A 25,678-nucleotide genomic window follows, 5' to 3' on the forward strand; every position below is an offset into this window, starting at 1 on the left:
CCCAGCACCATGTTTCAAACAGGGTCTGGAGGCCTACGGGTGGTCCCCACAAGGCGCTGTGGTCCACCAGGTGGTCTCCGCGGGTCACCGTGGGCCACAATGGGGTCTCCAAGGGTAGGCCCGCGGCTGTCTGGGGGGCCTGGGTCAGACCCACAGGTGTCTGAGGGGCCTCGGGTGGTTCCCCCACGTGGGTCTGTGGTCCCAGGAGGTCCCAACAGGCCCGCGGTGCATCCAAAAGACGTGGAGCCACCGGTTCTTCCTCGCAGGTACCCCCCGTGGACACCTCCAGCCTGGTACCCGTGGAAAGCCCGAGGAGACCTCAGGTGGTCTCCAGAGGTCCCTCGCAGACCAAAAGGAACCAACCCTGTATGTAAAAAAATAAACCTGACCTATACCTTAAATACATCAATCCCCCCCCCCCAATACATACAGTACAATAATGTGCAAAATAACTATTTTCCAGATATGGATAATAGATGATTTGCCCATTATGAAACACATAAAACATGCATTAGTAAAAACATGAAATCTTAATCTGAAAATCACCACATTGCATCTTACAATTAAACCAGCAGCTAGACAAATGTATATCAAATGTCACACTATTGCATTGAGTGTGTACACGATGCAATTAATCTGTGCATCATGTAACACTATGCAAATCAATTTTCAAAATAAAATACACAGTGAACAATGTCCCCTAACCACCAATGCCATCCACAAAATCAAATAGATAGTAAGCAACATAAATACATTTACCATCAATCAATTAATCAATTTCCTAAACCAATTACAATACAATCCAAATCAAGTATACAATTCCCTATTCAATTCCTAAAGCCAAACCATTGCCAAAATAATTCTAATTGAAAGTAACCACCATCATTCAAATCTAACTACCAGAAATAAGCCATTAAAAATAACATGTAACTAAATACAAATTACATTACACACACCAATGTATAAATAAAGCTGCTAATAGCAAAACTATAATTTATTATACCTGTATGTCTATCCATCTAGATATACATACCATACAGGGGCAATAAAAGAGCATAAAAAAATAATGCATTTACATCCACAAATCACATACAATACACCCATTCAGTGTCCCTGAATGTATGTATATCCATAGGGACATAGATCAATTCAGGGGCATTAAATGGAATTTAAAAAAAAATACACATGAATAAAAAATCAAAAAAACCTGTAAAAGTTAAAATAATAAACTTTTCTTTTGTTTACTTACCATTAGATGCCCACTCACCGAAATCCAGGGGAACCGTAAGGTCTCGGACCAAATCCAAAGGTAACCATAAAATAAAAAACCATTACAATTCACGTCTGTGTCTTCTTTCTTCTATTTGTAATCCTTCTCGTCAGTGTTGGGGTCTTCTTTTCTTCTTTGGGGTCTTCTCCGTCTTCTTCCATCTTCTTACACCCCACCCTTCTTCTCTTCTTAGGAGGGGAGGTCTTCCCTCCTCGGCGAATGGCTTCAAAATAAGACGACATAAACTTTTATAGGCCTATGACGTCACATTTTCGTCAAATGGTTCCCACGGCCCTGAATGGGCAGTGAAAAACATGTGATTTGGGGGGAGGGGGGGATTTTTTTTTGAAAGGCGTCAATAAAAGGCAATGACGCCAGCCAATCAGAATGGCTGAGCTTCAATTGCCTTTAAGATGACGTCATCAAAACAAAGATGGCCGGCGACACATGGTACGGTAGCCAATCAGAGCGTGGGAATGAAATCCCAACTCTGATTGGCTGAAGCAAAGTCTCTGTCACATGGTCTATCAGAGCCAATCAGAGTTGGGATTGAGTTCCCACGCTCTGATTGGCTACCGTACCATCTGAGGCCGCCCATGTTTGTTTGGGTGACGTAATCTTAAAGGCAAATGAAGCACTGCCATTCTGATTGGCTGGCGTCATTGCCTTTAAATGACGTCATCAATTTTTTTTGTTTCGACAAAATCACATGGTTTTCACGGCCCAATCAGGGCCGTGGGAACCATATGACGAAAATGTGACGTCATAGGCCTATAAAAGCCTATGTCGTCTCATTTTGAAGCCATACGCCGAGGAGGAAAAACCTCCCGAAGAAGAACAGCAGGGCGTGGCCAATGAAGATAAGAAGACCCGGAAGAAGACGGAGAAGATACAGATGAAGACGGAGAAGATACAGATAAAGACCCCCGCTATGGATTACAAATAGAAGAAAGAAGACACAGATACTTCTGGATTGTAATGGTTTATTTTTTTATGGTTACCTGGTTCCTGTTGTTGGATTATTTATTCGACACATCCGGTTCAACGGGATTCGGAGTCGTTCATCTAATGGTAAGTAAACCAAAGAAATGTATGTTATTTTACTTTTACAGGTTTTTTTTGTGCATTTTTTTCATGTCATCCATTTTTTTTTGTATGTCCATTTATTGGCCCTGAATTTATGTATGTCACTGGACATACATACGTACAGGGACAGTCACTGTATGTTTATTTTTAATGTTATTAAATTGTTTTGTATGCTCTTTTATTGCACCTGTATGTAAACTATAGATGAACATACATACAGGTATAATAAAAACTTGTTTGCATAATGTTTGTTTGCCTTGTTTTCATGTTTTTTTAATTGTCATTTGCTGCTTTGTGTAAAAATGTGTTTGTAATGTACATGTTATTTTTTCTAAGGTTATTTTAAAAGCTGTTTGCAATAGAGGATTTAATTGGCTTATTTTTGGAAGTTAGATTTAGTCACATGGTGGTTACTTTGACATAGATTATTTTTCAGCATGGTTTGTTTTTAGGATTTGAACTGTGTAATTGATTTTGATTGTAATTAACTTGAGATTGGATTAATTAATTGATGGTAATTTAATTGTGTTGATTTGCTTTGTTTGTATTTAATGATTGGTTTGTACAGTATCTTGTTTGGAATAGTTTATTTGATTTTGACCATTGCTTGGCAAAGTATACATGATGCACAGATTAATTGTATCATGTACACATTGTCAAATTGATTGTTTTTATTTGCATGTCTTAGATATTGATTTGGCTTGGTGCTGTTTGATATTTGGAGATATTTGTATTTCGGCATGTATATCCTTAACCATTTCTTTGTATATTGGTTAATCATGCATATACATCAGGTCAGGGTGGCTTAACCCCTTAATGACTGTAGCGGTTAATAACCGCTAAAGTGATTAAGGGGTTAGGGGACATTAGATTGGCTCTTTTTATTATTGTGTATATTTTTCAGCACCCGAGTGTATGGGCCGTGATGAAGATGAGGATGGCCTTCATCGTGGGTGCCAGACAAGGGTGAGTACAAAATGTATTTATTTTATTTATTGTGATAAATGTATTTTTCATGGGCAAATGCATTATTATCCATATGTGGATAATAGTAATTTTGCCCATTACTGTAGTGTGTATGTGTTAGGGGGCGGGGGGGATGTGTGTTGTATATTGCAATGTTTATTGGGAAAAAGGAGGATGTTGACAGACAACAAAAAGAAACCTATGTGCACTCGCTATTCACATAAGAGGGCTAGGAAGAATTCAATCCTAGGGGGTAATCCTTATATAGCCACTCACTACTGTAATATAATAAAATCTATTATTGAACATCTATGCAAAAAAGGACAAAATACATTGGATAAAATAACAGGGAACTACCGCAGGGGTGGAGAGACCTCTAAGTCTATATCTAACATCTATTATTGTCTCTTTGATAGCAAAGAGACAAGGGAGAAGGGGGAAGGTGAGGTTTGAGAAACCGACTTAACCTATAATAATGAATACCCGGTCATTCACACAATACCAGACATCAAAGGCAGGGACATAGACCTGGTCTAAGAATTGTATAACTTAAATATTCCTTATATATATGGTCTTTAAATCTCTAGCCTATGAGTCTAATAATGGATACTGTATCTATTGTAGCAAATACAGTATGTATCTTAGCACAATCACCGTGTCTTACAAGCAGCTTAAACCAGTGCCCCACTAGTTAGGAAAAAGGAGGGGCATTTATGTATAAACCATATTCCTGCAGTACATAGTCCCAGGCTGTCCTATTATGTTATTGAATCTGTACATCATAAAATCCCCTATATACAGGGGCATGTATACTTGAGATGCCGTGGGGTTTAAGAACAGAGGGATAAAACCTGGTTTAGCTGTTAGGATCGTGCTACTTTGGTGCTACTTCGGTATGTTCCTTCTCCCTGCTCCACTCATGCGCTCCCTGATGACGTCACTACGGTGACGTCACTAAAAACCGACGTACGTTTCACACCCTCAAGGCGCTTTGTCAAGATGTAGGGAGCAATTGTCCCCAATAAACATGCTATTATGCCTTAACCCCTTCATTGCCTTAGCGGATAGCCGCTAAGGTAATGAAGCTGCTTTAATGTAATTTTATTAATAGTGTGCGGGAGCAGGGGGTCTCCTGAGCTGAACCGCATTGATTTGTGGCTCAGAGACCCCCTGCTTCCCGAGTTACAGGCCCCGGTTTGGGGGCATCGGTGCCAGTGTCACGTCCATCTTTATAGTGCCCACGCCACGTCTTAGACGCTATAAAGATGGCGGCGACATTGGCCTCCGATGCCCCATACCAGGGCCTGTAACTCGGGAAGCAGGGGGTCCCTGAGCCATTAATCAATGCGGTTCAGCTCAGGGGACCCCCTGCTCCCGCACACTATTATTAAAATGTACATTAATGCAGCTTCATTACCATAGCAGATAGCCGCTAAGGTAAGGAATAATTTTTTATTGATATGTATTTTTTGACAGTAGTGTAGATGTCGCAGGGGGTCTCCTGAGCTGAACCACATTGGTTTCAGCCTCGGGGACCCCCTACTTCAGGAGATACAGGCCCCGTTATGGGGTGCCGGTATGCCATGCAGAATGTAAATGTCCCGGTCACGTGACGCGGAAGCTTGAAAGTGCAGGGCATATCGGCACCCCATAACGGGGCCTGTGTCTCCTGAAGTAGGGGGTCCTCGGACCTGAAACCAATGCGGTTCAGCTCCGGAGACCCCCTGCTCATGTACACTATTATTAAAATGATTTTATTTAGTGTACGATCGCCTGTAACAGCCTTGCATGGAGATGGCAAATCTCCATGCAAATGTTCCAAGCGGCTTTTTTTTCTATCAGCTAGCCTACGTAAAGTTTAAGAATGCTAGCAGGGGGGAAAAGCTTGCACGTACGATAAGCCAGTTTTTGGCCCGTACGAGAGAAAATGGGCTCAAGGCCTTAGTGAATCGCGTCTCCGGCTTCACTTTGTATCGGACGTGATTTTTAATTTCAACCAGATGCAAAAGCACGGAGCTTAGTGCATAGCCCCCTATGTATTAAATTAGCCTTACATTTAGGGAAAACAAATACATACAGATAGAGCAGGATTTGTGTGAAATTGCCCCAAAAAAGAATGTACCTCACCCGGGCACCTCGCCTCACTTCACCCACACTACTTCATTTATGGTTAGACGGAATTATTATTTGTGTTGTTGCAGTTCAGTGCATATCCAGCCTATGATACTCTGAATGCAGGTGAATAAAGAGAAGATCAAATGTACACGTCTCTTTATCTAATGAACTTGTACAGTACTTTACATATCTACTGTTGCACACACTTTACTGTTTCAAACTTAAAAAAACAAAAACATGCATTTATAGAATCTTTCTCATAACTTGTGTACTGTACTGTGCTGTGCATGGTACGGGACATGGTGCTTACTCCTTGCCACACAAAGCCAGCTTGGATTTTTGCCTATATGATATATTGCACCATTCAAGTTGGGACAGATAAGTGCAACTCTATCTGAAATGTATGAATATATTGTTGACAAGTACGAATTTTACAAACAAATACTAAAACAAGAAGGGTGAAGGAATTCTATTCGACACAACTTAGGCATGTAAGATTGCTTTATTAGAACACCTCTGCATCTCGGCAAGAGAACAGGTGCTGGGCACTGCACACATCGTGGATGGGTATGTTCAATCATGGCAACTTTTGTAGGTGAAAGAGATTGGTCAGGACCAAGAGATTGAATAATATACCTTCCAGAACCGGTCCCTCCAAACTGCCACCATTCGAGTGCCTGCTCCAACCTGAGTGCATGCCCTAATACCATTACCAGTATGGACCAACCAACTACAAAAACAAAATTAACCTACATCCCAACTGCATGATCGACTTGAACATCTATGTAAAGCACATCCCTTGCATCAACAATGGGTCACTGTCACCCAATTTTAAAGGTGTCCAATTGAGGTAATATACATTGTCACGAGAGACCAGGTATTTACATCTTTAAGAAAAACACAGGACAAGTGTGCAACTATAATGAATAAACAGAGTGAATAGAAATAAAGTGCATTAATCACTTAATACCCAAGTGAGTATAAGTAACTAGGTTACCAATAAGGAGTGTCTGCTGCTGTGATAGGGTGGTCCAAGACCCTGAATCTAGACAAAACAAAACACAAAACAGCACACAACACTCATGGTGAAGTAAGAATGAACAATTTATATTAAAAAGTAATTCAAGGTTCTGCGTACATCAGATAAAGGTAAAACAGGCATGTAACTGTAACTATGACAGTTGTTACCACTCAGGTATCAGAACACAGGATGGTGGAGAGAAGCTTGTGGGGAGCGCAGATATCACCATACTGTATACAGGGAAAAAAATATATATGGTGTAGTGTGTTTAAACAATTTCAACAATAGAAAAGTAAATCACGACTGGGGACTCACACTCTCCCAGTGAAATATAGGCAGTGGATACAACAATGTAGACCCAGTCAGTGGATGTAACAGGAATCAGCAGCATATTCCCTCGGTGTGAAAAGATAACACACTTAGTGCAACAATGCATGTACCAGTTAAGTGTTTATCAAGGCAACAATCATTGCACTTACATTATGCACAATGTGCTTAGACACATAAAAAATCGATGCGCAGCTCTTTCGTGTCACCAGCCCTGCTCCCGAGATGGCGTCGCGTCACTTCCGGTCACTCCGTGACGTCACTTCCGGTAGCACTCGATCGAGATGATAAAATCACCGGGTGGCAGGGGAGATGCTGGATGACGTCTCAGGCTGCTGCAGGTTCAACTCTACGCGTTTTGCTGGCTTAGCAGCTTTGTCTGGAGTTCATTTTAATATAAATTGTTCATTCTTACTTCACCATGAGCGTTGTGCGCTGTTTTGTGTTTTGTTTTATTTACATCTTTATACTGGGATCATATCACTAAGCAAAACCAAGAAGTAAAACAAATTGCGATGTATTCCTTAGAAACAGACGTACACACAATGGATTACAATATACAGGAGAAAATATTACTGGGGGTCTGGGCTACAAAACAAAACTTTCCTAGTCAAAATAGTCCATAAAACAAAGTCTTTAGGTTGACCGGGACTCATCCCAAAAAGTCCCGGAACTCAAATCTGCATGAGTTTCCAGATGCCCCTGCTGTATCTCTTCCAGAGATGCCAAAATCCCTTGACCGGGAGATAGTACCAAACGTCCTGGTACTCTTTTCGGCGTGTAGTTCCAGCTGTGACCGCTACGTTCTCTTCTCAGAACGTGGCCCAGAAAAGTGTGACAGAAATTTTCATGACTTGAAAATTTCTGAAGCCAGTTGCTGCTCTTTCTCCAAGAACATCTTTTGGTGAGTTCAAATTTGCCGCTGCTGTTTTGGTGCTCAGAAGCTGAGGACCGGATTGGCTGCTGGATTTCTTATAATATTTTATATTCATTCATGAAATACTACGACCAATCCGAAAATACAAGAAAGAAGGGGGAGCACAGGTTGAGGGATAATCGGAGTAACAAAATTAAGGTAGTTGAGTTCGAATGTGTAAGTCCTCGAACTAATTGACGTGGGGATAGTAGAGTGTATAATAACATAAACACTTACACGGCCTTATGCAAATGCTGTCGCATCAAGGTTTCTTTCGTTCTTCTTTATTCTTCTGGTATGGTATTTCTTCTCTCCTGGTTCAAGTTGTGGCTTCTTCTATTTGCAGCTCTTTATTATGGTATCTCCCTCAGAGTAAATGAACAATAAATTTCTAAATTTGAACTGATCAGAAGATGCTCTGTGAGAAATAGACGTGAGCCGACTTCAGAAATTTCCCACTATTCGGGGCCAAGTTCTGAAAAGAGAACGTAGCGGTTATGGCTGGAACTACAAGATGAAAAGAGTACCCGGCCGTATGGTACTCGCTCCCGGTCAAGGGATTTCAGCACCTCCAGAGTGGAAAGAGTGGTGGCATGCCGATTTCAGCTCCAGGACTTTTCGGGCTTAGTCCCGGTCATCTAAAGGACTTTGTAAATACTTTATTTTCTGTGCTATTTCAACAAGGAAAGGTTAGTTTTGTAGCCCAGACCCCCAGTAAGTGTTTTCTTCTGTATATTGTAATCCATTGTATGTACAGATGCAGCGGCCATTATTCGAACATTTCACTGAGCCGTTTTCGTGTGCTCTGCTGTATTCCATGCAGCATTCACGTGGCCAATCACACCAGGCACACGTGTTTATCACAGTTGCTTTGTTTGAATTTCATGGATTCTGTTTCATATCTGTGGCAGAAATTAATGAATTGTAATGTGTACAGCACTGTGCTACTGTGTCAATTTCAGGTGTTTAAAAACCAGAACACTAAAATGCCATTTCCTGCACTCGCGTCTTAAGGCGGTACGGTTGGAAGAAATCACGCACCATGATATGGGTATTCCGAGGTATACAATGCGTGAAATGTTCGAATATCGGCCGCTGCATCTGTATGTCTATTTCTAAGGAATACATTGCAATTTGTTTTACTTCTTGGTTTTGCTCAGTGATATGCTCCCGGTATAAAGTTGTAAATTCCTGGTCTCCGTGACAGGTTATATATTTACTGGTGTTAGCTGTGGGATCAATGAGCCTATTTTTTTAAATCAACCAAAATTCTTTGTTCCCCCTTTTAGTAATCGTCCTTATCTCTTCTAAATGTTCTAATCGTTAGGAAATTTAGATCTTTTTCTAAGGTATCTATTTTTTTCTGTAGTTGTTTATATTTTTCTTTACATTCAACTGTGTTCACCATAGGAATTCATTTCTCTTTGATGACATTTATTTCTTCATCTAGATTTTTTCGGTGTATTTTTTGTCTCTGTATAATGAGATCGGTCAGATTGTGAGAACATTTATCTAATGCTTTATTCCAATTACTTAGGAACTCTTCATCCTCTTGATCAAACAATGTTTTTTTTATTCTAAAGCCCCTAGGGATCCTGCCACAACTTTTATATTTCTCCAGAAAAGTTAGACCCCAACACTTCTTAGTATCTTTTGTGAGAAGTTTATCTATTTTAGCAAATTCTATGTCAATGATGTTATTAATATTTACATATATTGCAACCTCATCAGTGGGTTCCCAATACAAATTCACATTTCTCAAAAAACTTTTTGAGAAGTCATTTGAAGTTTCCATTATACCTTATTCCTGTGAGTGCAGCCCAAAATCACTAGAAAACCAACTATATGACAAAAAAACAATGTGACTAATTGGGCGCTCCCACAGAATGCATTGAAATATGTACCTGTAGATGTTAAATTTAGTGCATATAGTGAGCACAAATAAATTAATATATTCACTCTTGTGACTGTGCCAAAAATAAATATTGCATACAGTGAAAAGTTAATAGAAAATATGCTTGTACCTCCCTGCTCAAACCCTCTGTTAGGGACTGTCTTCACTGGTCCTAAAAAGACTGAATCGATCTTCAGAATCCAAGGGGAGCATGGGAGAGAATCAACAAGAAAAACATAAAAAACATCTAAGTGCAGGTATCTTTTGAAGGTTGAGGATCATGGGAATGTTGGCTCATAAAATGTCTGCTCACAATGTGGTAGGTGTAACTACTGTAGCGGCCACCTTTATTCTACAACTTACCCGGATAAATGCGTTGCTTTCTCCGTTTCAAGTGGAGTTTCCCGCACGGCGGCTGCATCATCAGATAAGCGCCTAATGGCGCTTATCATTGAAAGTGCCCGCGGCGCGGGAAACCTAAAAAAATAAGCCACGCGCACGCCGCATTTTAAAAATCCCGCGGTGGCGGCCGCAGGAGGTTAAAGGCGGCCGCCACTGTATGTGGCTCCAAAACTTTGACTAAGATCTTGCTTGCATAGGGGATTCTGAAGATAGGTGCCTCAGTAAGGAAGAGAAATGCAAACCATAGCGCAGATCAGTAAATAAAAACTTTATGTTTAAAAAGGATAAGAATCGTACTTACAATGTGTACGATCAATAAAAGCATTACACAATGATTTATACATTGTGAGTCATCGACATCTCACCGCCACTGTCTCCTTGCCCGTATACCTCCCCCCTCATACAGTGTATCTTATATAGTAGTAGCAATTAGAAACAATAAAACAATAATAATGTTGCTCTGTTCCGTGCATATGGTTTTTTTATAATATATTTAGTATAGAATGCACACAAATTGAGCAAAAGGAGAGGTCTTATGTAGACTGGACCATCTAAATGTGACATACTGGTTCATAAAAATATTTTGCACATAAATGATGAAAGGGAAGCTGATTGGACAATCCATCCATAAAGCAGAATAATAATTTCTTACATACAAATATTATGATGGTTTATCCATAGATTTTAAATCTTCCTTAATGAAAATTATCATTATATATCAGGGGCATGTTAATATGAATTGTTTACAGTACATAGAATGTATACAATATATATTATGTATTGAGAAGTAGACTTGCTAATGTTTATACAATATATGTGGAAAGGAAGAATTGTTTCCTGCTTGGATGTTTTATGCAAGAATATTTGAAGACTAATATTGTTCTCACATTTATAAGTGTTCTATAATGAAATTTCATTCAAATAAAGTGTGGTATATTTCTAAGAATTGTTCATTTCTTTTGAATGCAGATATATACATAGGGTCACATTTGTATGGTTCACATATCCACTGTGTGATAAACAAATGTCACTTTCTAAGGCAACGTACTTGTATCTCACAATAATTAGAGGTTTATAAAGCCAAATACAAATGCCAAAATTGTACAAAAGTACAGTACATACATTACAAAAGATCCCCATAAACAACGTCAAGAAGACAGGAAGAGAGAAAAAAAACAGGGATTAGATATACATAATATCTTGATGTATCTATACAGACAATATATCTACATTTGTTCATGCATATACATACATATTGCAATACAAATCAAGTCAAGTCCTGTTTCATAAACTGATCTTGAATTTGAGATCACATATTTAAGCTATATTTTATTTCTAATGGCACTTAAAATTCCTATGTCTTTCTTACAGACGAAGCTGCCGTTATTTAAGTAATAATGCCCTGTTCTGAGGGGATTATTACTATTATAGGCTAAATGTAGACACACACACACAACACAGCACCTCCTCTACACTCACAACACAGCACAGCTACACACAACACAGCAGCTCTACACACACACACAACACAGCAGCTCTACACACACACACAACACAGCATCTCTACACACACACAACACAGCAGCTACACACACACACACACACACACACACACACACACACACACACACACACACACACACACACACACACACACACACACACACACACACACACACACACACACACACAACACAGCAGCTCTACACAAACACACACACACAAACAACAAAGCAGCTCTACAGACACAAACTATGCTGCTACACACACATGCTACACCCAGAAACACTGCTGCTGACACTGACACACACACACACACACTGGAGTTCTATATACACACACATAAGCTCTACACACACACAAACTGCTGCTACACATACAACAGCACAACACAACACAACACACACACACTGCAGCCACAATAAAAAATGCAGCCACTTTCTAAACTTTGCACTCCCCCCCACCTCTACAAACAACACATCACAACACAGCACCTCTACACACACAGAACACACACACACAACACTGCACCACTATACACAACACAGCACCTCTACACACACAACATATACATACACAACATACACACAACACTTCCCCTCTATACACAGCACCTCTACACACAACACAGCACCTCTACACACACTGCTGCTACACACATGCTACACCCATAAACACAGCTGCTGACACTGACACACACACAATGGAGCTCTATACACACACACACACACACACACACACACACACACACACACACACACACACACACACACACACACAGCACCTCTACACAGATATACAACAGCACACACACACTGCTAGTGACACACTCACACACAAACTGCAGCCACAAAGAAACTGCAGACAGCCACTTACTTCTTTGCTTTGCAGACTTTACCCCCCACCCCAATTCAACTGAATCTGCTCAGAAAATCTCAGTCAGCTCGGGAAGGGGTGGAGTCAACCCATGGCTGATACGTCCTGACCAATCCCCTGCCCTTTCTCAGATCTGTTACTTCAATCAGACAAATCCCCTGCCCTGTCTCAGCTGTTCTGAAAGCTGATTGGCTGGAAATACATTGAAAACGACACATTCTGCTGCTTAAATTCCGGGCATTACTGATTGGATAATGCCCGGAATTTTAACCAATCAGAGAGCAGGGTTTTCAATAATGCCCTGAATTTTACTGCTTTAGCCTATAATCGAACATATCACGCGTTGTATATCTCGGAAAACCCATGTCATGGCGCGTCATGACCGCATGTTGACTCGTTTTAATCGAGTGCAGAAAATTGCATTTTAGTGTTCTGGTTTTTAAACACCTGCAAATTGACACAGTACTGTACTGTACACATTACAATTCATTCATTTCTGCCACAGTAACTCGAAGAATTGCACCCGAAGAAATCGGGATCCATGAAATTCAAACAAAGCAACCGCTTTGAATGCTAGCAGGGAGGAAAAGCTTGCACGTACGATAAGCCAGTTTTTGGCCTGTACGAGAGAAAATGGGCTCAAGGCCTTAGTGAATCGCGTCTCCGGCTTCACTTTGTATCGGACGTGATTTTTAATTTCAACCAGATGCAAAAGCACGGAGCTTAGTGCATAGCCCCCTATGTATTAAATTAGCCTTACATTTAGGGAAAACAAATACATACAGATAGAGCAGGATTTGTGTGAAATTGCCCCAAAAAAGTATGTACCTCACCCGGGCACCTCGCCTCACTTCACCCACACTACTTCATTTATGGTTAGACGGAATTATTATTTGTGTTGTTGCAGTTCAGTGCATATCCAGCCTATGATACTCTGAATGCAGGTGAATAAAGAGAAGATCAAATGTACACGTCTCTTTATCTAATGAACTTGTACAGTACTTTACATATCTACTGTTGCACACACTTTACTGTTTCAAACTTAAAAAAACAAAAACATGCATTTATAGAATCTTTCTCATAACTTGTGTACTGTACTGTGCTGTGCATGGTACGGGACATGGTGCTTACTCCTTGCCACACAAAGCCAGCTTGGATTTTTGCCTATATGATATATTGCACCATTCAAGTTGGGACAGATAAGTGCAACTCTATCTGAAATGTATGAATATATTGTTGACAAGTACGAATTTTACAAACAAATACTAAAACAAGAAGGGTGAAGGAATTCTATTCGACACAACTTAGGCATGTAAGATTGCTTTATTAGAACACCTCTGCATCTCAGCAAGAGAACAGGTGCTGGGCACTGCACACATCGTGGATGGGTATGTTCAATCATGGCAACTTTTGTAGGTGAAAGAGATTGGTCAGGACCAAGAGATTGAATAATATACCTTCCAGAACCGGTCCCTCCAAACTGCCACCATTCGAGTGCCTGCTCCAACCTGAGTGCATGCCCTAATACCATTACCAGTATGGACCAACCAACTACAAAAACAAAATTAACCTACATCCCAACTGCATGATCGACTTGAACATCTATGTAAAGCACATCCCTTGCATCAACAATGGGTCACTGTCACCCAATTTTAAAGGTGTCCAATTGAGGTAATATACATTGTCACGAGAGACCAGGTATTTACATCTTTAAGAAAAACACAGGACAAGTGTGCAACTATAATGAATAAACAGAGTGAATAGAAATAAAGTGCATTAATCACTTAATACCCAAGTGAGTATAAGTAACTAGGTTACCAATAAGGAGTGTCTGCTGCTGTGATAGGGTGGTCCAAGACCCTGAATCTAGACAAAACAAAACACAAAACAGCACACAACACTCATGGTGAAGTAAGAATGAACAATTTATATTAAAAAGTAATTCAAGGTTCTGCGTACATCAGATAAAGGTAAAACAGGCATGTAACTGTAACTATGACAGTTGTTACCACTCAGGTATCAGAACACAGGATGGTGGAGAGAAGCTTGTGGGGAGCGCAGATATCACCATACTGTATACAGGAAAAAAAATATATATGGTGTAGTGTGTTTAAACAATTTCAACAATAGAAAAGTAAATCACGACTGGGGACTCACACTCTCCCAGTGAAATATAGGCAGTGGATACAACAATGTAGACCCAGTCAGTGGATGTAACAGGAATCAGCAGCATATTCCCTCGGTGTGAAAAGATAACACACTTAGTGCAACAATGCATGTACCATTTAAGTGTTTATCAAGGCAACAATCATTGCACTTACATTATGCACAATGTGCTTAGACACATAAAAAATCGATGCGCAGCTCTTTCGTGTCACCAGCCCTGCTCCCGAGATGGCGTCGCGTCACTTCCGGTCACTCCGTGACGTCACTTCCGGTCGCACTCGATCGAGATGATAAAATCACCGGGTGGCAGGGGAGATGCTGGATGACGTCTCAGGCTGCTGCAGGTTCAACTCTACGCGTTTTGCTGGCTTAGCAGCTTTGTCTGGAGTTCATTTTAATATAAATTGTTCATTCTTACTTCACCATGAGCGTTGTGCGCTGTTTTGTGTTTTGTTTTATTTACATCTTTATACTGGGATCATATCACTAAGCAAAACCAAGAAGTAAAACAAATTGCGATGTATTCCTTAGAAACAGACGTACACACAATGGATTACAATATACAGGAGAAAATATTACTGGGGGTCTGGGCTACAAAACAAAACTTTCCTAGTCAAAATAGTCCATAAAACAAAGTCTTTAGGTTGACCGGGACTCATCCCAAAAAGTCCCGGAACTCAAATCTGCATGAGTTTCCAGATGCCCCTGCTGTATCTCTTCCAGAGATGCCAAAATCCCTTGACCGGGAGATAGTACCAAACGTCCTGGTACTCTTTTCGGCGTGTAGTTCCAGCTGTGACCGCTACGTTCTCTTCTCAGAACGTGGCCCAGAAAAGTGTGACAGAAATTTTCATGACTTGAAAATTTCTGAAGCCAGTTGCTGCTCTTTCTCCAAGAACATCTTTTGGTGAGTTCAAATTTGCCGCTGCTGTTTTGGTGCTCAGAAGCTGAGGACCGGATTGGCTGCTGGATTTCTTATAATATTTTATATTCATTCATGAAATACTACGACCAATCCGAAAATACAAGAAAGAAGGGGGAGCACAGGTTGAGGGATAATCGGAGTAACAAAATTAAGGTAGTTGAGTTCGAATGTGTAAGTCCTCGAACTAATTGACGTGGGGATAGTAGAGTGTATAATAACATAAACACTTACACGGCCTTATGCAAATGCTGTCGCATCAAGGTTTCTTTCGTTCTTCTTTATTCTTCTGGTATGGTATTTCTTCTCTCCTGGTTCAAGTTGTGGCTTCTTCTATTTGCAGCTCTTTATTATGGTATCTCCCTCAGAGTAAATGAACAATAAATTTTTAAATTTGAACTGATCAGAAGATGCTCTGTGAGAAATAGACGTGAGCCGACTTCAGAAATTTCCCACTATTCGGGGCCAAGTTCTGAAAAGAGAACGTAGCGGTTATGGCTGGAACTACAAGATGAAAAGAGTACCCGGCCGTATGGTACTCGCTCCCGGTCAAGGGATTTCAGCACCTCCAGAGTGGAAAGAGTGGTGGCATGCCGATTTCAGCTCCAGGACTTTTCGGGCTTAGTCCCGGTCATCTAAAGGACTTTGTAAATACTTTATTTTCTGTGCTATTTCAACAAGGAAAGGTTAGTTTTGTAGCCCAGACCCCCAGTAAGTGTTTTCTTCTGTATATTGTAATCCATTGTATGTACAGATGCAGCGGCCATTATTCGAACATTTCACTGAGCCGTTTTCGTGTGCTCTGCTGTATTCCATGCAGCATTCACGTGGCCAATCACACCAGGCACACGTGTTTATCACAGTTGCTTTGTTTGAATTTCATGGATTCTGTTTCATATCTGTGGCAGAAATTAATGAATTGTAATGTGTACAGCACTGTGCTACTGTGTCAATTTCAGGTGTTTAAAAACCAGAACACTAAAATGCCATTTCCTGCACTCGCGTCTTAAGGCGGTACGGTTGGAAGAAATCACGCACCATGATATGGGTATTCCGAGGTATACAATGCGTGAAATGTTCGAATATCGGCCGCTGCATCTGTATGTCTATTTCTAAGGAATACATTGCAATTTGTTTTACTTCTTGGTTTTGCTCAGTGATATGCTCCCGGTATAAAGTTGTAAATTCCTGGTCTCCGTGACAGGTTATATATTTACTGGTGTTAGCTGTGGGATCAATGAGCCTATTTTTTTAAATCAACCAAAATTCTTTGTTCCCCCTTTTAGTAATCGTCCTTATCTCTTCTAAATGTTCTAATCGTTAGGAAATTTAGATCTTTTTCTAAGGTATCTATTTTTTTCTGTAGTTGTTTATATTTTTCTTTACATTCAACTGTGTTCACCAAAGGAATTCATTTCTCTTTGATGACATTTATTTCTTCATCTAGATTTTTTCGGTGTATTTTTTGTCTCTGTATAATGAGATCGGTCAGATTGTGAGAACATTTATATAATGCTTTATTCCAATTACTTAGGAACTCTTCATCCTCTAGATCAAACAATGTTTTTTTATTCTAAAGCCCCTAGGGATCCTGCCACAACTTTTATATTTCTCCAGAAAAGTTAGACCCCAACACTTCTTAGTATCTTTTGTGAGAAGTTTATCTATTTAAGCAAATTCTATGTCAATGATGTTATTAATATTTACATATATTGCAACCTCATCAGTGGGTTCCCAATACAAAATCACATTTCTCAAAAAACTTTTTGAGAAGACATTTGAAGTTTCCATTATACCTTATTCCTGTGAGTGCAGCCCAAAATCACTAGAAAACCAACTATATGACAAAAAAACAATGTGACTAATTGGGCGCTCCCACAGAATGCATTGAAATATGTACCTGTAGATGTTAAATTTAGTGCATATAGTGAACACAAATAAATTAATATATTCACTCTTGTGACTGTGCCAAAAATAAATATTGCATACAGTGAAAAGTTAATAGAAAATATGCTTGTACCTCCCTGCTCAAACCCTCTGTTAGGGACTGTCTTCACTGGTCCTAAAAAGACTGAATCGATCTTCAGAATCCAAGGGGAGCATGGGAGAGAATCAACAAGAAAAACAGAAAAAACATCTAAGTGCAGGTATCTTTTGAAGGTTGAGGATCATGGGAATGTTGGCTCATAAAATGTCTGCTCACAATGTGGTAGGTGTAACTACTGTAGCGGCCACCTTTATTCTACAACTTACCCGGATAAATGCGGGGCTTTCTCCGTTTCTAGTGGAGTTTCCCGCACGGCGGCTGCATCATCAGATAAGCGCCTAATGGCGCTTATCATTGAAAGTTCCCGCGGCGCGGGAAACCTAAAAAAAAAGCCACGCGCACGCCGCATTTTAAAAATCCCGCGGTGGCGGCCGCAGGAGGTTAAAGGCGGCCGCCACTGTATGTGGCTCCAAAACTTTGACTAAGATCTTGCTTGCATAGGGGATTCTGAAGATAGGTGCCTCAGTAAGGAAGAGAAATGCAAACCATAGCGCAGATCAGTAAATAAAAACTTTATGTTTAAAAAGGATAAGAATCGTACTTACAATGTGTACGATCAATAAAAGCATTACACAATGATTTATACATTGTGAGTCATCGACATCTCACCGCCACTGTCTCCTTGCCCGTATACCTCCCCCCTCATACAGTGTATCTTATATAGTAGTAGCAATTAGAAACAATGAAACAATAATAATGGTGCTCTGTTCCGTGCATATGGTTTTTTATAATATATTTAGTATAGAATGCACACAAATTGAGCAAAAGGAGAGGTCTTATGTAGACTGGACCATCTAAATGTGACATACTGGTTCATAAAAATATTTTGCACATAAATGATGAAAGGGAAGCTGATTGGACAATCCATCCATAAAGCAGAATAATAATTTCTTACATACAAATATTATGATGGTTTATCCATAGATTTTAAATCTTCCTTAATGAAAATTATCATTATATCAGGGGCATGTTAATATGAATTGTTTACAGTACATAGAATGTATACAATATATATTACAGTATGTATTGAGAAGTAGACTTGCTAATGTTTATACAATATATGTGGAAAGGAAGAATTGTTTCCTGCTTGGATGTTTTATGCAAGAATATTTGAAGACTAATATTGTTCTCACATTTATAAGTGTTCTATAATGAAATTTCATTCAAATAAAGTGTGGTATATTTCTAAGAATTGTTCATTTCTTTTGAATGCAGATATATACATAGGGTCACATTTGTATGGTTCACATATCCACTGTGTGATAAACAAATGTCACTTTCTAAGGCAACGTACTTGTATCTCACAATAATTAGAGGTTTATAAAGCCAAATACAAATGCCAAAATTGTACAAAAGTACAGTACATACATTACAAAAGATCCCCATAAACAACGTCAAGAAGACAGGAAGAGAAAAAAAAAACAGGGATTAGATATACATAATATCTTGATATATCTATACAGACAATATATCTACATTTGTTCATGCATATACATACATATTGCAATACAAATCAAGTCAAGTCCTGTTTCATAAACTGATCTTGAATTTGAGATCACATATTTAAGCTATATTTTATTTCTAATGGCACTTAAAATTCCTATGTCTTTCTTACAGACGAAGCTGCCGTTATTTAAGTAATAATGCCCTGTTCTGAGGGGATTATTACTATTATAGGCTAAATGTAGACACACACACACAACACAGCACCTCCTCTACACTCACAACACAGCACAGCTACACACAACACAGCAGCTCTACACACACACACAACACAGCAGCTCTACACACACACACAACACAGCATCTCTACACACACACAACACAGCAGCTACACACACACACACACACACACACACACACACACACACACACACACACACACACACACACACACACACACACACACACACACACACACACACACACACACACAACACAGCAGCTCTTCACAAACACACACACACAAACAACAAAGCAGCTCTACAGACACAAACAATGCTGTTACACACACATGCTACACCCAGAAACACTGCTGCTGACACTGACACACACACACACACACACACACTGGAGTTCTATATACACACACATAAGCTCTACACACACACAAACTGCTGCTACACATACAACAGCACAACACAACACAACACACACACACTGCAGCCACAATAAAAAATGCAGCCACTTTCTAAACTTTGCACTCCCCCCCACCTCTACAAACAACACATCACAACACAGCACCTCTACACACACAGAACACACACACACAACACTGCACCTCTATACACAACACAGCACCTCTACACACACAACATATACATACACAACATACACACAACACTGCCCCTCTATACACAGCACCTCTACACACAACACAGCACCTCTACACACACTGCTGCTACACACATGCTACACCCATAAACACAGCTGCTGACACTGACACACACACAATGGAGCTCTATACACACACACACACACACACACACACACACACACACACACACACACACACACACACACACACACACACACACACAGCACCTCTACACAGATATACAACAGCACACACACACTGCTAGTGACACACTCACACACAAACTGCAGCCACAAAGAAACTGCAGACAGCCACTTACTTCTTTGCTTTGCAGACTTTACCCCCCACCCCAATTCAACTGAATCTGCTCAGAAAATCTCAGTCAGCTCGGGAAGGGGTGGAGTCAACCCATGGCTGATACGTCCTGACCAATCCCCTGCCCTTTCTCAGATCTGTTACTTCAATCAGACAAATCCCCTGCCCTGTCTCAGCTGTTCTGAAAGCTGATTGGCTGGAAATACATTGAAAACGACACATTCTGCTGCTTAAATTCCGGGCATTACTGATTGGATAATGCCCGGAATTTTAACCAATCAGAGAGCAGGGTTTTCAATAATGCCCTGAATTTTACTGCTTTAGCCTATAATCGAACATATCACGCGTTGTATATCTCGGAAAACCCATGTCATGGCGCGTCATGACCGCATGTTGACTCGTTTGAATCGAGTGCAAAAAATTGCATTTTAGTGTTCTGGTTTTTAAACACCTGCAAATTGACACAGTACTGTACTGTACACATTACAATTCATTCATTTCTGCCACAGTAACTCGAAGAATTGCACCCGAAGAAATCGGGATCCATGAAATTCAAACAAAGCAACCGCGTGATTTGCTGCGTGGAGTACAGCAGCGCACACGAAAATGGCTCCGTGATATGTTCGAATAACGGCCGCTGCATCTGTATATTCTTTATCCAAAATGAGTATCAGAAAAGGAAATATTACTAACAGTAGATATTTTTTTTGTTTTTCTTGTTGATTCTCTCCCATGCACCCTTGGATTATGAAGATCATTTCAGCTTTTTTTGGGACAAGTGAAGACAGTCCCTACCAGAAGGTTTGAACAGGGAGTTACAGCCATAATTTTTATTAATTTTTCACTGTATGCAATACTTATTTTTGGCATGGTCACAAGAGTGAATATATTAATGTATTTGTGTTTTCTATATACACTGTATTTAACACCTACGTATTGCACTGTATTCTTGGGAGCAACCAATTAGTTACATTGTTGTTTGTCTACTCACCCTGTCCACTCCTGCGGTCCTCTGTCCTTGCTCCTCCTCCACCCAGCATGACTCATTTCACTCCCGCCACTCCTGCGCTCCTTATTCCTCCTCCTAGTTGCATCCTTCCTCTCACTACCTTCACTCTGGCACTCCTCACTCCTCCTACACCCACTATCACGCATCTCACTCCCTCTACTCCTGCGTTCCTCTCTCAGCCGAACATTCCCCCCGCTCACTCCACTCCCACCACTCTCCTCCATCTTTCACTCTCAAACTCACACTACACAGTACAGAACAGAGGCACACTGCAAATATGAACACACAAGACAAACAAGTTAAAAATTTCAAAAAATATGCACACACTCAAGCACACAAGCACCCATACAGACAGACAATAATCATAACAGGACAACTCAATCAGATATTAGTACTAGTCAAACAAATCTCCAACTCCCTGTAGCCAATTTGTTCTCGCTAACCTCCCAACACCACTGGAAACATGTATGAGGAAATTAAGGGTTTATATAGTGTGCTGCCTACTAAATTATTTATTAGTAGTATATATGAATTATATTATATTATAGTATATATTATTAGTTTTTGCCACAATTTTACATGACATATGTAACATCAGAACCATTTTGAGTGCCACACAATCGTTATGTAAATACATTAGTAAAGTTGTATTGCCACATCGAGTGTTTCTACAATCATACAAATATTAATAAATACTTGCTTATATTTGCAATATGAATGCATGTCTTAAATATTTTGTGCGTGAAAAATACGCAATTTTTACGGACAGTAATGTATTCGAGCCTTTGATGTATCTGGCCCTACTGCTGCGGCAGACTTTATTCTAACAAATCACCGGTTTGTCCCTGGCTTGTTTCTGGAATGCGACACTGTTCACCTGGCGCATGCCGCGTTCACCTTGCGTTCCCAGCCACGGGTCATGCCCGGCTGATGCGTTTATTGATAATGGTTCGGATTTTAATAGGCTGCAATGCTTCTCGTGTCCGCCAGATGGCAGAAATTCATGAATTGTAATGCGCCGAATCAGTAATGTGTCGGCTTGCAGGTGTTTCGTTTAAAAAAGATACTGTACCACAGTGTGCCATTGTAACTTGGCCTTGGCCTTGAGACTGAAGGAAGAGTTGCAAAAATGTATAAATTTAGGCTTTTCATATTAAAGAAAGAAAAAGACCAGTTTCAGTTACAGTATTCTCCAGAGACCCGCCGCCCGCCATGAGTGTTCAAGTGCAGCCCGCTTTCCAAAAACCCGACAGAAGTTACGCGTATTTGATATGGGCCGCGATTAATGCAACAGATGATAAGATGGCAACAGTTGCTCAAATTTATCAGTATTTTATCGAAAACTATGACTTTACAAATTTTCGCCAGCTCCTCATACGTGGAAGCGTGCAGTAAGGAAAAGGTTATGCAGCGACCCCTGTTTTCATCGGATTGAGCCACAATTTGTTGGAGGGTATTGGTGTGTATCACCAGCATTTTCCTGTATCTATGATCATGAAGGCGGCCAAAGGCGAAGGGTCATGTTAAAACCAACTAAGAAACGACAGTCGCTGCCAAGCAATGCACCAGCACCAGCACCGGCTTCCAATGATGGTCCCACCGTCAGTGACAACCCTGAGCCTGAGTCGGATTTTGTGTGCAGTTTTGATGAAGCTTGCATGTACCTAAGTGATTTCCAGCCTCGCCAGCTGACTACAGGTGAACTAGTCCCGCTGCAAACTATCGACGTGGATGATGAAGAAAGCTGGACTGGCAGTGGACAGGCGTCAGCGCCAGCTGAATGGGAAATTCTATGGTGAGTACTGTATTGTTGCCGTATTATTTTGGTGGGGTTGGCTGGGTACTTCTTTATGGGGCTGACCATTACTGTACATTAAAACTTTTCTTTTTGTTTTTCCTCAGAAAAGAAAACGGCTAATGGGGGGATTTCGATGGATAATATTGTACTGTATGCTGATGTTTTCCGGCCGTACAGTATAGTGTGTAATAAACCCGAAAAAATAAAATTATGCATTTATTCTACATGTTCAGTATCGTTTCATTATGTGTCTTCTACAGTATACTGTACAGTGGCATACAGTGCCTAACATCTGGGGGCAAAATGAATTTTATTTCTAGGTGCCCTAGAACAGAAGTTCCCACGCCAATTGTCCGTGAACTTGACCGAGGCCCTAAGTAGTTCCAACGCCAATTGCGCGAATATAATGTAAAATAATCCGTTCTGTGGGTCTGAGCGGGTTGAAATTCGCCTGGTCCTCATGCGGAAGGACCCTTGCCATAGTGGCAAAATATCAGCCTTCCACGACCCCTGGAACCGGAGATATCAAAAGACAGTTTAAAAGCACATTATCAAAGTGGCTTTTTTTTCTGCCATGCAAGTCAATGGCAGAAACCTAAATTTTACCATTATCCTGACTCCGTTCTGTTGCCACGAGAGGGTCGCAATTTTCCATGCAATCCTTCCGCAACTAGGACTACATGGTGACCGAATCTGAGCCCTCTAGGTTGAACAGAACCGGAGTTGTGGGTTCCAGGTTTCTGCTCATTCTGCTCATTCTGACTTAGCCGTTTCAAAGCTTTCTCCGCCATTACGCTCAATGATAGGACCCTCCTAGGTTGAACAGAACCGGAGTTGTGGGTTCCAGGTTTCTGCTCATTCTGACTTAGCCGTTTCAAAGCTTTCTCCGCCATTACGCTCAATGATAGGACCCTCCTCGCCGGCGTGACCCTTTCTCGCCGCCATTAATGCTCGGACCCTGTTGGGGTCAAGTGAGGGGGTTCCTAACATCTATAGGCAAAATGAATTTTATCTCTAGGTGCCCTAGAACAGAAGTTCCCACGCCAATTGACCTAGTTCCCACGCCAATTGCGCGCTCATTGCTTTTTTTTTACAATGTTGCCGATCTTGCGGCTTTGCGGTCAGGCAGTAAAAAAACAGTGCAGTAAGCATCGACATGTGTTACACTGTCAAAGGAGCAAATGGAAACAATGTGAGACAAATGAACGTTCTTTTATTGGTGGAGTCAGTACAAAAACATTTATTTACAAACACTGTACAATGTTGAAACATTTAAAGTGCACAGCAATTCAAACCATCAACAGGTGTATGGTTTACTGCTACAGTACAGGGCAACCTTGAAAACCGTGCCTGTTTGCGACCCTCAGGGACTGGAGTCGTGCATGTCCTGTGTAAAAAAAACTCAAAATAATACATACTGCAGCCTTTATTAAATTCTTGTGGCAGATTGAAATCGGAGAAACATTTACAAAACATTTGTAAAACATGGAGATACATGAAAAATGGACGTTTATACTGTATGAATATTAATTTAAAATATATAAACAGTATATACAGTATATACAGTATATAGAAAATCTACTGTTTGTTTTTGGTGCATGGGGCACAGGGAGTTAAAGTGACTTGCTTTTTATGTACTGTCTTTGGGGGTTGTATTTGGGGGTTTATTCATCAAATTATTATGATGAACTGCCTTTTGAAATTACAGTGCTGTTAACTATTTCAGCCACACACCTCCAGAATCATTCATTTTCTGCAGTTGCAGTACTTTTGTCATTGTGTTTGTAATCCCTCCCTAGCCAAGCGTCAATCGGCTGAGTCACCCTATCCTACCAACCCCCTCTCTCCACTGGGTCGTTAATCTTCTGCATATTGCCATTGTGTTCTTAATCCGCCCATAGCCAAGCTACAAAGACTCAGTACACCTGCGTCTAATCACACCATCCCCCTCCCCCAACCCTTAGAGGCCTGTTTTGTTAACGGTAACGCTTTGGAAAATCCCCTCTCGAATTTGAAATGTTAATCTGATGTGCACAGCACTGTGAGAATTGAGAATAAACTGATATTTCGTCAGCGTGTGAAAACATTTGTCAGTCAGTATGGTTTACAGTCACATGTTTTAAATATAATACAGTACATTCTTTAATATCTTTTAAATAAAAATATATAAATATATAAATATAATGTAAAATAATCCGTTCTGTGGGTCTGAGCGGCTTGTAATTCGCCTGGTCCTCATGCGGAAGGACCCTTGCCACAGTGGCAAAATATCAGCCTTCCACGACCCCCGGAACCGGAGATACCAAAAGACAGTTTAAAAGCACATTATCAAAGTGGCTTTTTGTTCTGCCATGCAAGTCAATGGCAGAAACCTAAACTATACCATTACCATGACTCCGTTCTGTTGCCACGAGAGGGTCGCAATTTGCCATGCAATCCTGCCGCAACTAGGACTACATGGTGACCGAATCTGAGCCCTCTAGCTTGAACAGAACCGGAGTTGTGGGTTCCAGGTTTCTGCTCATTCTGACTTAGCCATTTCAAAGCTTTCTCCGCCATTACGCTCAATGGTAGGACCCTCCTCGCCGGCATGACCCTTTCTCGCCACCATTACTGCTCGGACCCTGGGTCTAGGTGCCCTAGAACAGAAGTTCCCACGCCAATTGCCCTAGTTCCCACGCCAATTGCCCTAGTTCCCACGTCAATTGCGTGATCAGGCAGTAAAAAACAG

The sequence above is a fragment of the Ascaphus truei genome, chromosome 4 (assembly GCF_040206685.1).
Source record: "Ascaphus truei isolate aAscTru1 chromosome 4, aAscTru1.hap1, whole genome shotgun sequence".
Taxonomy (NCBI): Eukaryota; Metazoa; Chordata; class Amphibia; order Anura; family Ascaphidae; genus Ascaphus; species Ascaphus truei.